The 14,662-nt window shown below is 37.5% G+C and overlaps 1 protein-coding gene across 1 annotated transcript in view; it reads left to right on the forward strand.

Moving 5' to 3' along the window:
• The window catches only part of LOC143189083 (disintegrin and metalloproteinase domain-containing protein 10), a 173,091-nt gene that overhangs the window by 32,779 nt on the left and 125,650 nt on the right, over positions 1-14,662 (forward strand). The window lies entirely within an intron of this gene.

Here is a 14,662-nt window from a genome sequence, read left to right on the forward strand (position 1 = left end):
AGCCACGTGCGCGGCTATACCAATCGGTCTTCTGAGATTGAAACTAGACTTGATACAGCAACGTAAACATGCTGGACTCGTTGCTTCTTTTTCATAATCCAAATTATGACATATCATCTTAATCAGAAGAGTCATATACATGATAAACAAAATGATGATAATAGGATATTTCCTATAACAGCCAGTAATAGAATACACGATAAATAAATTTATTGTAAAGTAAACTTCAAATTCGATTTTCTCGAAAACGAAGACTCAGATGAAAAAATTGTGCACCACATTTTTTCTTTATTTTTTTTACGTATAATTACCCCTTTGCCACTTGTACTACGATTTTCCACCCACCCTGTATTTTTCAAATTTAACGATTGTCACAGTTTTAATTTTCCAGAAATTAATAATCTCCAACTCGCTGGCATCACGGCGATTCTATACGTTCCCTAGTAATAATGCAAAACAGCGAGTAGCTTTACTTGCACCCGGTTGCAAAGGGGTAATTATTTTATGAGGGTGGTAAGAGCTTTCTCTTGAGAGCACAAGTTCCGGACGAACTTCGGACAAAGAAGCCGAATCGTCTTGCCAGCATGGGCCCGTTCCATTATATTTCTGCCGTCTGAAGTTAAGTGTAATTTAACGCGTCAGTAGTTCAAATGTGTCGAGTAGAAGTGACTGGAATAAGGCAGGCGGAACGTGCATTCGAAACGAAAATGTTCAGAACATAATAGGAGCATTCATAAAGTCATTGTACTTCTATATATCTCTTAAGCGAACTTGAATGTAGGATATCAATTGTTAGCACTCAGTAGAAAAGCCTGGAATAAATCAGACGTCATAGATGAGACGTTATTTTTAGAATTCATGGTACAGTGCTGCATAAAAAGGTAATTCTTTTCTATAGTTGATGAAATATTTGAAACGAAGATTTATTTTATCAGCAGTACGGTGTATGTTAATTGTAATATATAGTTACAAACGAGACACAGCTTTGCAGAATAACCCGCTGTAGGCACTAAAAGTAAATGGGAATAATAGTATAGTGCAGAATATAATTTAGATTATAATACAGATGAGTTCTTATAGTTCTATAAGTTTTAAACTAGTGATGGATAAAAACTGTGAAAATACTAACAATCTAATGGCCTAATGCCGCCTTAAAGTATTGTTACAAATTTATACTAGCGACTTTATTCACTTGATCGAAATAAAAATTTTACAGTTATAAGAAGGTGCAATATACTGTAAGAAAAATATAGAGTTTTATGCAGATATGTAGTCATAAATAAAAAAAGAATGTCGTCTTCATCACATTTGTGTCGCTACCTACGTAAAATATTGGTGTCACTGATTCTATCAATGACGGAACATTGTTCCAAAAAGTGAGATAAAATTATTACGTTTAAATCTCCGTCAATGTAATATTTTTTAAATCTCAATAACTGTAAAACTAATTACGCTCTGAAAGCAAAAAGTGAACTTTGTATTGAACATTTTCTCTGCTAGTTTGAAAACTAATTATAATATCGAAAAAACTGTCACACGATAAATAAAGTATGTATTTCAGAAAATTAGTACCCAATTTCATAAAAATTAAATAGCGGAGTTTCAAAACAAAACCTATTTAAAGTTTTAAAGGCCAATTGTATTCGACTACGCAAACTTTCACGTTAAGTATTATATTCTGAATCTTTGAATGGGACGTTTTGTATACGTTTATTAACAGTTCAAGCTATCGTTTAATGAAAAAAAAAAATCGATTAGCTGCGTAATTTGTGATCCTTGAAACTCTGTCTTCGAAACGGTTAATACAATGGAAAAGCAATTAGAAACGCATCAATGGTCCTCCTTAAGCGTGACAGTTGCCAAACCGTTCCCTCGTCGCAGTGGGCACAATCATGTTTACTCGGGCCTCTCGTGCAGACTCGACATGTGCAACGGTCGTCAGCCTTATGTGACATTGGCCCGACATGGTGGCCATATGCCTCATTGAGCATCGTGATGCACCGTCAGTATGTTGTCAGTGCCATCGACACAAGCCTCCTAAATCTCTGCGTTACACTCAAGCGCACAGACAGCTGTGTTTCAGCATCGCTGATTCGTTTTCCGCAATCGTTCCCCCTTATCTGCTTCTGTTTGCCAATTTTGATTAAAAGACTTGACGCTCTCCAGCCCCTATCGCTTGTAATTGCCTCGTGCGTCGTTGAACTTTTTTCATTTCGTTTATACTATCCAACTTCGCCCCTTCTGCGTCCCACCGAGTCACGAAAAATTCTCACCCCTTTAAGAAGTATTCTGGTTTAGATACACATTACACATTACATTTTTTTAGCTTCTTAAGGAAAGCTTCTTAAGGAATCGGAGCACTGTTCTGTACTTGGCTTTTGTTCGTGTATTTACTAGTATTTGGTGTGTATAAAGTACTTTTTTAAAGCGATAATGAAAATTTCATGACTTCAGTCGTTCTGCTAATCTGAAACGAACGAGTAAATAAACATCTTCATTAGTATAAATGCGCTATGATGTGAAGAAAAATTTTTAAGAAATGTTAATTGTTTCCAATTTATTATTTAACATGCTAGATACGAGAACGTGAGTAAAAAATTTGAAATTCAAGCTTTGATATCCCGCTATTCGTTCTTCAAATTCGAAATTTTCTCGAAAGCGAAGCCTCACATGAAAAAAATGGATATTACATTTTTTCTTTATTTTTTTACGTACCTCCTGGCCGATTGTACAACGATTTTCCACCAACCCTGTATAAATCACAGACAAGATCCAGATGTAAGACAATTCTCATTTAGTCTAGACAAAGTCGTAAATGTGTACTCAAACCCAACTTAGATTTAATCGATTACTGCTAAGCAGTTCAGCCTTTGTCTAGACAAAATGGGAATTGCTTTAGTTCGAACTTCGTCTGCAATATATACTCTAAATACTAGTAAGTACTTGTACAAAAGTTTAGTACAAAACAGTCATATAGTTTCTTAAGCAAAAATTCCCAGAAAGACCTTGAAAATGTGCCTCTAGACCAGAATACTCCTTTAATGGATCAACCCTTCTCCAAGAATCCAGTTTCTCACCCAGCTTCCATCTCTCATTCCACTACTTTTCCCTGTTTCTTCGATTCCCCATCAACCCCCATTCTCCATCAAACTTCGTTCCGTCTCGTTCTTGCCCGTTTTCCACCCCGTCCAGACAAGCACCGTTTTTTGGCCTGACAGTTTCCCTCTTTGCTCCAGTTTTTCCCGTCTTCGCCCCACGTTGCATCCGCCTCGACTTCTAACTGCACGAGGGGCGCATTTGGTCGATACGAGGGAGTCCCGATTCGAGCCGTGAGCACCTGACCTCGAGTGCGTCGCCAGAGAGGGTTGCTGCCCTTTTGTGTGAACACGTTCCCGATTGGATTCGCAGCGAGAAGTCAATTCTCTCCCTTTGGTTCTGGCTGGAAGACCAGGAAAATCGCGCGCAAGGTCGGATCCCAGACTTATCGGGGCCGAAATACCACCCCCGCCCTCGGCCCCTGGGGGCACAGCCGGTCTCTGAGCACTAAATTTTCGTTGAAATACGGACGGTGAAACGCAAGGGGAAAAAATACTGGCGGAAGGTGGCTGTGAAATTTATAAATGCGTGCTTCGGTCAGGGGTGGCATGGGGTGGTCGGGGCATAAAGGGTGTGCGCCGACAGAGAACCAACGTGTTGGTTCTGGTGGTTTATGATGGAGCCCGTTTCGCGATTTGCGGGCTTTTATCATTGGCTCGTCTTCCGATCGGCGGGGGAGTTTTAAGGGGATGATTTGTGGTGACTGACGATGTTTTAAATTGAGAGAAAATTTTGGAGGACCAATTTGCTGGACGTAGTTTATGCAGCAGTTAGTTGTGCGAGTATATCAAATTGCACGGTTACGAAATATTTTCTGGAATAATATATTTCGCGTGTTCAATTTTGCTTGAAACATCAAACCTTCCTATCTTGCTTGAGATATCAAAGTTCTTCTACTGTGCTTGCTGGCCGAAAAGAAGGAGAACCGGAAGTCTCGGTGAACCTTTCTAAATGCTACCGATAAAACTTCATTTTTATTGTCCGATTCGGTTATGGAGGCCGACGTCGAGGCAGCTTTACGAGAGACAGAGTATCAAACTCCAGGGAAAACAACTGGAATTCTTCCACTTCCTCGATAAAGCTAAGTAGAAAATAAATTTAAGGATAAAGTAACCCTATATCTCTGTTTGCTGGTGTAGTAATCTTCAGATGCTGATAAATATACATCACGTTTAAATATAAATGTTTTCGATATCATAATATCGTTAGAAAGGTGTGAATGGTTATTCCACAGAAATTTGAAATAGAGTATACCTCTACTCAATCAAAAGAAAAAACTATGAAAAGTTCCTTAACACATTCATCTGCAGTCCCAATTAAGTCAAAGCATTTCAACCCTTTCTTTCCCAATATATTTGACATGTAAAGAAAAATATTTATATTTTGAAGACTTTGCATGTCCAATATGTGCTTCATAAAAATATTTAACATTTCCATAACATTCAAGTGCACCTTCTATTCCTTGTAATTTCTTAGCGGTGGCAAATAATGAATTTCAATAAAATTTTTACTTCGACTAATATGTAGCCATATAGCTACGCGAGGAAAGAGAACGTTATTAAACCAAGCTACCCTTACAACATAATTATCGTAAAAACGAAATCACCCGTGCTCCTAAATTACTAAGCATATTTTTGGTTTACCACGAGTAATTAAAAGTCAGACGACCCACATCCAAGTCGTCTGACGAGAATTTGTCCAGTAACAGTAGTGTGCAACTGTAAAAGAAAAACCCTTGTACAATTAATCCACCATCAAAGGGTTCTGATAATGGTATCCTGACGGTGACTGGTCTCATTAGGGTTATTTGCCAGTTAACTGTAACCTCTCGTAGGAATGCATGTTCAACCCATTCGGACAGGGTGCAATTAAAATCGGCAACGTTTACAGTTGCTCGCACGCGGGCCTCCCGCTTCTTTCGTCGAGGGTGGCGCGATTTAATTGGATTGTTCGTTAATGAGTTCCTTGAACGATAATCGGCCAGGCTGTTGCAAGTAAACCGACGACGTGCTTCCAATTAACCTTAATATCGACACTTATTGCGCTCGGGCCAATTACCTTGTCCGATTATAGAAATTCGGACGTGCCGATCGGCGGATGAGCGCCGCAGAGGAATAAGGGAATTCAATTCAAAATCGATTCGGATACGATGAGTCTGGTAGCTGAACCCGAAGAAGGAAAGCACGTGCACCCTCTAGGAATATCGTGAAATAACGATTTGTTATTTGTTTGGGAACTGCTGTTAAAAGAAATAATCACATCTATCAGGTTCCATATCGTGTCGAAAACTCAAATTTTTCATGAGACTCTAGGAACTGTTTAGACAAAGAGCGTTCAATTATACTAACTACAGTGGGGAATTCGACTTATCGAACCTTACACATAGTATAATAAATATAATATTTATTATTTAATAAACTAGCTTTCTGTTTTCAAGTAATTTATTTGCTACATATTCGACTCCCTGAATTTTAAGCGGAGTGAACAGCGTGTTAATGACTATAAATAGGAACTTAATAATGAAATATTAGAAACTTCTGGACCATTTTCTGTAAAATTATCCAAGAAACTCCGTTTTAGGGAAAAGAAGAGCAAATTTATATCAATTACTTCTCTTTAAATAGCCACTCCAAAGATACGGGTCCGAAAACATTAATCAGCGACGAAACGTCTCTCACAGGACGATAAACCTGGGACGTAGAGGGGTAAGAAGCGGCCTTCCATTCGAGCTGCGTCAACCCAGGCTCACGTTAAGGTGTCCGTTTCGAGAGTGTATATTACCAGAGGGAACGAGGTTGTCGAGGGGTGGAGAGCATTACCCTTGCAACTAATCCCATTTCTCAATGGTACATGCATCACTCACCGCCCTTGACTAATCGTCCTCTCGAGAAGACCGGGTGCTGCTCTCGCGTAAATTGAGCAATAACGCGGTAACGCACGGCCCGACGATAATTTTCGCACCCGCGATACAACCACCCCCGTGACGAGGAATTTCCGTAAACAGACCCTGGTTTCGTTAAGCAATCGTACCCTTGAAGCTCGACAGCGAAGCAGAAGAGAATCGCTCCACGTAAATTGCCCGTTTCACCTTTTCTTCCTTAAATTTTTAGCTAATAGAATAGGTGAGTTTTCCTGCACTTTGAAATTTCAAATATGCATTAAGGGGTAGTCGAGGATGAAGGTGGAAAATATACGAGGGGATATTCTCGTGGAAAACTCTGAGGAAGTTGCGTGGCCTGGAGAGGTTCAAAAGCGCACCCTCTTTTACTCGCGCATTAAATATAAAGTAATTTGTGCGTGAAATTTGTCCGAGGGTGAAAATTCTTAAGGGAGCCACCGGAAGGGTATTTAATTTGAAGCCGAGCCAAGTATTATCAGGAAATATGAAACTGAAATTTCGTTACAGAGTCAATGAACGTACGAATCGATTAATATTCCCATAATATTCGCCCGGCTCTAATTCAATTTTGCATAAATATCGAAGGACGGCGGGCATTAGTTACCCAGCTAGCATTTAAAGTTAAATTAATTGATAATCAATAGCCGGTGGAAATTATTAGGTAATTTGGCTAGAGCGGAAGCCTAACGAAACGCGGGCCGCTTTAATTAATTCGGGCGAACGTTAATCTGAATCGGTAATCATCCACGACTGGAAATCTAATGCTCCCTTTTTCATTATGAGGAACGTACTACTGGATTCATTTTTCGAATTCTCAAAATGTAATTTTGACTTCATTATCTTCTTCGTGCTTTAGTCACGATTCAAAGTTCCCCAAAATTTGAATTCTAAAGGCGCCGCAATTGAAATAATGAAATATAATTATACAAATATTATACAAAAGGTTGGAAACATTATCCTTGAACTTTGATTTTGATCGAATTTGCAAAGTAAATAATAATAAAGGATAGAGTAGAATATCCTTGAATAATATAACTAGGTGTACAGTATTATGTTTTATTATAAAAAACAATATAATTTAATTTAATTTAATATATATATTTCTTTTATTCTTTGTATTTCTTTTATTCGTTGTAAATATCTTGTAACCATTTGACACTGAATCTAATTTATAAGTACACAACAAATTGGCGATAGTATAGTACCAGTATGGTAGGAGTATTTAAATAATAATTGCACAACAAATTGATAGGATTATTATTAAATCCAAGGAAAGCTCTCATTACAAATATCTCTTTAGTACCATATGTATTAGTAAATCAGAAAAATTGGCAACGTGGTTGCGACACAGGACGAATAATTTAATATAAGAACTTAAAATTTGTTAGTCTTGTGAAAAATGTAGTAGCATCTTTTCTACTAATACTATTATCCATAATATGTTAAAAACTCGATATTTACTTTGATACTTCAACCCCCTTTGAAATATGCTACCCCATACCCCACATCACCCCTTCCCCCTTGACTGAATCTTCTCAAACTTTAATAAAAATACTTTTCTCTATTATTATATTATAACAGTCGAGAAAGTAAAAAGAATTGGAAAGGAAAGCAGGTCACACCTTTGGATCCCGCTGTTCTAAATCCCATGAAAATTCTGCAATATCAGCTTAGAAATATGAAAAGTCACAGCAAGTAGTGAATCCTATAAAACATGTGCAATCAGAAACGCAATAACTAGTGTCACGGAAACGCGATAGGTAGGTGCATGTAACCTGAAAAATGTCCATCTAGGAGTGGTCCAGTAAGCTCGTCGATGTTGTCGATACGTCACGACGTGCTCTTTCCGATGCACTCGTATCATCCGCGTGCGTTGAATGCAATGCGACGGATGCAGCGTGCAGCTCGCAAGGAGACGGTGGACACTCGTCGAGTATGCAAACGACATTCGCATTAGACGAGGAACAACTATTCCAAAGTTTGGGAACGCCGCGTGCATAACCGTGCCACGTTACTGACCGGATAGGAACATCCTGCACAGATTTGCATCGGACGTGCGGAATGAACAGGCAGAATAGCATTTCGAAGTGCCAAAGGTGGTCAAAAATGACCTTATTCATCAAATAACAAATACACTGGAGAATTCCAGAGAACTAACTACAGAGGTGCTCGTTGTTATTCTCTTTAGAACATAGTTTTATTTTTTCAGACTCGCGTATTAAAGTATTCGCGAGAATGTAGACGATACGGCAAAACGAAATATAGGGAGGACATTTTTTTATTAGTTATGATTTCTAATTATGGGTAAATGTTTCCTTTCATAATGGTATTTAAGCCGAGAAAATATGAACTTGGCTAGCAGACTTTTTTACCTGCTTAAATCCATTATGAAATTTTATGAACTTTCTCTCAATGTCACTTCAAGTTGCGATAATATTTTATCACAGGATATAACCGTGTTACAGAGCTCGAAAAATGTGAAGAATTTTTAGTAATGTATTCCAACAATTTTAACTTCACATTTACCAGTATAAATTCCGTTTTAAAAGCAAATATGAAGAGTTGTGTTTTAGTTCTTGCTTTAAGAGTGTAAAAAAACACAGATAAGATGCTTTCAAAGTTATATTTAGAAAAACAGAAAATTAAAGCTACAAAATCTATGTGGGGTCTCAAGAATTATTGTGGCAGAGATTAGCTTACACCAGTTTAATTTAGAAAAATAAATGCAAATAAAATACAAGTACTTAGAACTATCGAAAAACAGTGCAACGATTTTTAATTTTTCTTCCACCTTAGTAGACAATTTTATTCCATGATGCAGAACCCAGAAGTTGTAAACAGAAAATAAAGACTATGAAAATTTTAACTATGTGGAAATTAGACATTTTCAAAATTTAAGACACTCATAATCCTAATAATCCTCAATGAAAATCGTAACTACTATTAAGCACGTCTATAAGAACATTTTTGATAGAATATAAACCAGCCAATGAACAGTAATCCTTTCTCTAGTCAATGTATGAGAAATCGATAGTTCCTTAAATTTAATACTCCGATCTACTTGAGAGTAAATCGAGCAACAGGTTTTCTCTAAAAAGATTTGCCGTTAAGCAAGACCAAGTTATCGTTCCTCTGATTGCATTCACAGTAACAACGAAACCGTAGGTCCGTAAAATCGTAGTAGCTTGTTATTGTAGTTTTGCGCAAGTGGAGGAAGTAATCTTCTGATAAATCGTGAACTGTGAATGCAACGAGCTATTGGTCAACAGAAGTCGTGGAAGGCAACTATTCTACACGGTTTCTTTTACGATTCCACTGCTGGAGAGAGTGCAGTTTTTATCACGAAAGGTATGCGAAAGAGATCGCAGTCACCGTTGGGTCATCAATCTGCCATCAAGTTCGCGGAAGCAAACTTTCCCTTGCATTTTCTTCCAGCCTTTTCGAAATTCCCTTGGAAGCCGTGCCAGCCACGCGAAATGTAAAGAGCGGAGGATTTATACGTTCGATATGTCACCTGTCGGTGGTCGTTTGGTTGTTTGGCGTCAGCCAGACCGAGTCCCGAAGCTCCCAGGGAGCAAACTTCTCCGTGCAACGTGGCTCCCTTAAGATTCACCCGGCAATCTTGTGTCCCGACTTACATAATGCAACCAGGAACTTGGAAATCTCGCGGATGAACGTTGCGAAACTGTTGATTGTCGCTTTCTGAAAGCAATGTGGTCCAGGGCAACGAAAATTAGGCTCATAACGTGTTATAGCAGTAGTATCTTTGACCAAAAATAATTAACGTTTACCTATTCTGATTTTATATTTCGTAAAGATTTATTAATAATTTTGATAGAACAAAGGCTGGCCATATGTGACAGAAAATTAGACACATATAATGCTATATATCGTAACTTCAAATGTGCAAATGTCCCTAGATATATCTGTCATATTTGAAGGGATTACACCATCTTTATCATTTTGAAAGGTCGGTATTTTTTATAAAATAATATTTTGTACAGTTCATAATAACTTATGAAAAGTCCTGTTTAAGAAACTCGCAATAAGAAAGAAAATATTGTGCCTGATATAAAAGTCTGTGCAGCAAAATACAGCAAATGTTTAAAACTTTAAATGCGCTTTAAATGCGTATCAGTGACATTGTCCAACTAATTTTGAAGAAGTTTTGTGTTTATACTCTTACATACTTTGTCTATTATATGATGTATGATTTTTTTTATAAAAAAGATTATTAGTGCAACCATTAGAATTTTAAAAAAACTGTTTTTAAAACGATAATCTCAAAGGTAGTAAAGTTACCAAATTCATTTTTCCCTGATACCAGCACACCGTGTATGCAGAGACACAAATACTAGGAGCACTATTTTTTCTTTCATTTCTGGACAGGTATATGTATACATATATAGGTACATAAAACTATACTTTCACACAATTTATTATACGTCCTGCTCACTATAAAAACTTTATTTCAATCAAATAAATAATCTCGCTAGCATAAATATGACCTCTGTTTTAATACCGCCAGATAGCTTAACTTTGCGACAAACTAATAAATAATAAAAGATTAAAAATGAAAGGCTTCACGAATTTTGGTCCAGTAAATGTTGCCGTTATCGTTCTCCTAATGACTTGAGCAAATTGTTTTAATGGGATTTATATGGAACACAAGACTCTCGAGAATGTCCAATGAAACTCATTAACTCATTTTCATTATAAATTGTTGACTGAGTCTTGTTAGTACTATGGATGAAGCATGAACACAATGGCTGGTGAAAATTTCTGAGATGCAGCCAATCGAACGAATAGAATAATTTAACACGCTCAGCCTTGTATTAAGGCTTTCCTTTGTTAAGCTGAAACAATTACAATTTTCCAAATCATTTTCCCTGCCGGAGGGTATTTTGTTAAGAAACAGCAAGACAGCGTAATTTTTCCATCGGGCTGGAGCTTCTTTGTGAACTCGACGTCCTCCATTATGGAAATTCATTAAATCCGGGCCATTTAAATTCACCTCGTTCCCCGCCTGTGAATGTAAATTCCCAACGTACCAATTCCATAATTACTTTCGCATAATACGCATTTGTATGTATTATACCATTCGCAGGGATGCTAAATCTTGTGCGTTCGTGCGCATAAATAGCCAATAAGAATGTACCAATTGTGAAATAACTCGTAACAATAAATCGACGTTGATGAACCCTAAGCCTAATCGAATACAGAAGAAATCTATAAGATTTTCGAGAAAACTTGAAGTAAAACAGCTTTCAAATTTTTGTACATGAATTACCTATTTCAATGAACAAGAATATGATTTCTTAACCGTACTGAACTGCAATGAAAATACAGGAGATAACGTTTCAGTGCCACTGACAGATCGTACCGATATGTTGTCTACGTCGGTTGCAGACGAAACAGAAACAAGATGTCCTGTCTAAATCACGTGCGTTGCATCCCGTAGAATGATCAGTGCTTAACGATACGCTAATTAACGCGGTGCTCTAATTTAATTAATACTCCCCGTAGTGCGCAATGACATTGCTAATTTCGTTGCATTAGCTGGTCAGCCGACACCGCGGTATCAGTTGCTAAAAGTACGATAGCCAGTGCGTATTGCAATTTATGTTGCTGTAGATAGAGGTTTACGAAAATCCGCGAGTAACGTTGCCACGATGTTGAACAATTAGACGGGCTAATTTCAGAGGATGCAATTAAATACAGCCCTTCTCGTTAAGATATCTGCGAATGAGGCAACGGAATATTACGACGTATTGGTTTTTCAATTTTAGAATGTTTTCACTGCAAACCACTGCTTTCCGTATTCCACTTTGTTTCTGACTCCCCCTTGGGTATTTGAGGGAAGTCGGATCGAACGTTTATCTTCCTGATGCCTCTTACGCGTGATCTGGGCCAGTGAAAAACTTTTCTGAATAGAAATCCACGAACGTTCTCGCGTCAGTAAATCAAAATCCACTTTGTCTCCATCACAAGTGGAATTACTGTGTCTTATCAACTGTGTCACCAGAAGACTTTTATATTCTGATAGATTCGTGACGAAAGCGAAGTGCCTTAAGGATTCACCGACAGCTGCAGACTCGCTGATACTGAATCTACAAATTTTGTGGTGTTAGCGGCTCGAAGGGTTTGAAACCACTTTCAATCCTTTTTGAATCTGGCTCGATTTGTTCCACTTATATTGTCATTATAAATCCTACAATCTGTGATCTATAATATTAAATTTATGGCTCAATTCTACATTTTCTTTTGATACTTTGGGAATCGACTTAGGTCTGTCTGAATTACGAGATCTCGAAGAGGAAAGCTTCCCAAAAGCAACGCTTATATACACTAGCTTATAAAATATTAACAATTAACATGTTCACATTGTTCTTAGTTCTATGGCCCACAGGTGGACGAGGATAATTTGAGCAGTATCTACGTTAATTTTACTATTAGTGGAAATTCTTCTCATTCTCTTTTATTTGATATTTCTAATAAGTCTATGACACTTGTATCGACTTTCTTAGTGTATGGGTGAACTAATACCATTTTAGTTAATTGTGTATCTATTAAACCTAATATCTTCTTCTCGAAAACATTTTATGAAACAAAAGGCCACGATTAGGTTGGAGAAAGAGTAGAATTAAAGTTACTACATGCAAATTATTTTTTTGAAATGTATGAAAATTTGATAAATTTGGAACTTTGAAAATTTCAAAATTTGAAATTTTGAAATTCTGAAAATTTGAAATTTTGAAAATTTAAAAACTTGAAAATTCCCAAATTTTGTAATCTTTCAAGGGGATGCTGGCATATTCGCCTTAACTTGTTCTCCAGCTAGAAGAACCTCCATTCTCCTTTCACAAACGTATAATCCTTCCGAACTACTCTTATTCACGAAAAATTATAGTGTTAGTAAATAATGAGTTTCATTCGAGATATCTTCTTGACTCAACGAACAATCCCCCTCACCCTTCATCCTCGATTTAACTTCCCGACGGAATGAAATCCGTGGCACCCAGATATGGCTGAAAGGCGTTGAAAATTACCGCGATTCATCAATCTTTGAGCGATCGTGGTAGAAAAGCGAGATGATGGAAACCATTCGACAGACGGCAACGCTGCATCAGCGCGGATTAATCCGCTCGTTCGGCGCTGCTGGTGTCTCATTAGTTACATTAACACCGGCGACATCATCGTCGGGGCTTTCTCTGCGATGAATAATTGAAATCAGCCACGCATCGGCCGTGAAAGGACGGGACCTGGTCACGATCAATAGCCTATCGCGGGCTGCCCCGATAATTAGGTGAAAACGTCGCCCCGTCTCTGATCGGATTATCGATTGCACAGCCATCGGGTTGCATGTAAACCATACACGCGAGTCCGTGGAACACGTAAGGGACCGGTTATAACGTAATACGTGGCCCTCGTTACGTTATATTGTGTGATTATTGCGCGATACACAGCGAGGGTGAAGTTCGGTTCCGGTGCAGTGGTTCTCATCAGGGGACTCGTAAGGTTAAATGTCTCAATGCTCGGACGCATAGAATATAAATTGTCCTAGTAAGTGATTATCTTATTGTGCACAAAACAGACATTTTATGGTGTGTTTATCTTATTGTGTCTTGCAATCGTTACACATGGAAGACCCTTTGGGAAAAACTTGAGGACGCTGACAGTCCAAGGCACGAAGCTGAAGCGTACACTTCTTAGACATTTTAGTTTGTTCTGCCCATTGGGACATTTAGCGTAAGTCTCGTCGATTTTGAAGTGGAAATTCCAGACTTACAAGGGAACTACCTGAAGTGATAATTTCCGATTTTTATGAAACCTGGCATATTTGTAGAGTAGCTGAAAATATTCGATATCTATTTTTTCATATCGGCTTATATCCACGAAGGGTGAAATGGTGAAAACCGATACAATGTTACGTGTGGAAACTATATTTCACTTAATATCTCAGAAGATATTTGAAGTAGAAAAAACCTTAAATTAGCCGATTATGTGTTTTTGAACGTCCAATTATTTTTATTCTAATGTGAACATTCAACATTCCAAAATATCCATATTTTGTATTTTGTTGTATAATAGATACCCATGTATAAATTTGTGAAAGATTCGATTAATATTTTATACCAAAAATGATTAAATATACGACATTATTCAGCACATTTTTCAGACAAATAGATATTTTCAAAATCATTTACACAGATAGCTTTAACATTCAAAAATACATAATCAATTAATTCAAAGTCTGTTTCTACATGCAATAGCTTGTAAAATATTTGGTGAAATATGGTTTCCACCTCCACAGTTTTTACCTCTTTAATGTGAACATGAGCCAATATAAAAAAAATATGTATCGAATATTTTCGGCTACACTGCAAGCTTGTCAAATTTAATCAAAATCGAAAATTATCACGTCGAGTAGTCCACTTCTTAAATCATTCGCTTTGAGAACACGGTAATATGTTACATTTATTCGATGAGGTGTAAAAGTGCGTGTGACTCCTAGGTTTTGGTGAAGTTGACACTGGTAAATGAAAGTATTCTTCAAAATGAAATGCCAGTTGCAAGCATAAGTTTGTTGAGCAAATAGGAAATCCACTTGAACACGTAGGCTTCGTTATGCTATACTGTGAAGTTGTTGTATAACGTATTGAAGTG

This window comes from Calliopsis andreniformis, chromosome 3 (assembly GCF_051401765.1).
Source record: "Calliopsis andreniformis isolate RMS-2024a chromosome 3, iyCalAndr_principal, whole genome shotgun sequence".
Lineage (NCBI taxonomy): Eukaryota > Metazoa > Arthropoda > Insecta > Hymenoptera > Andrenidae > Calliopsis > Calliopsis andreniformis.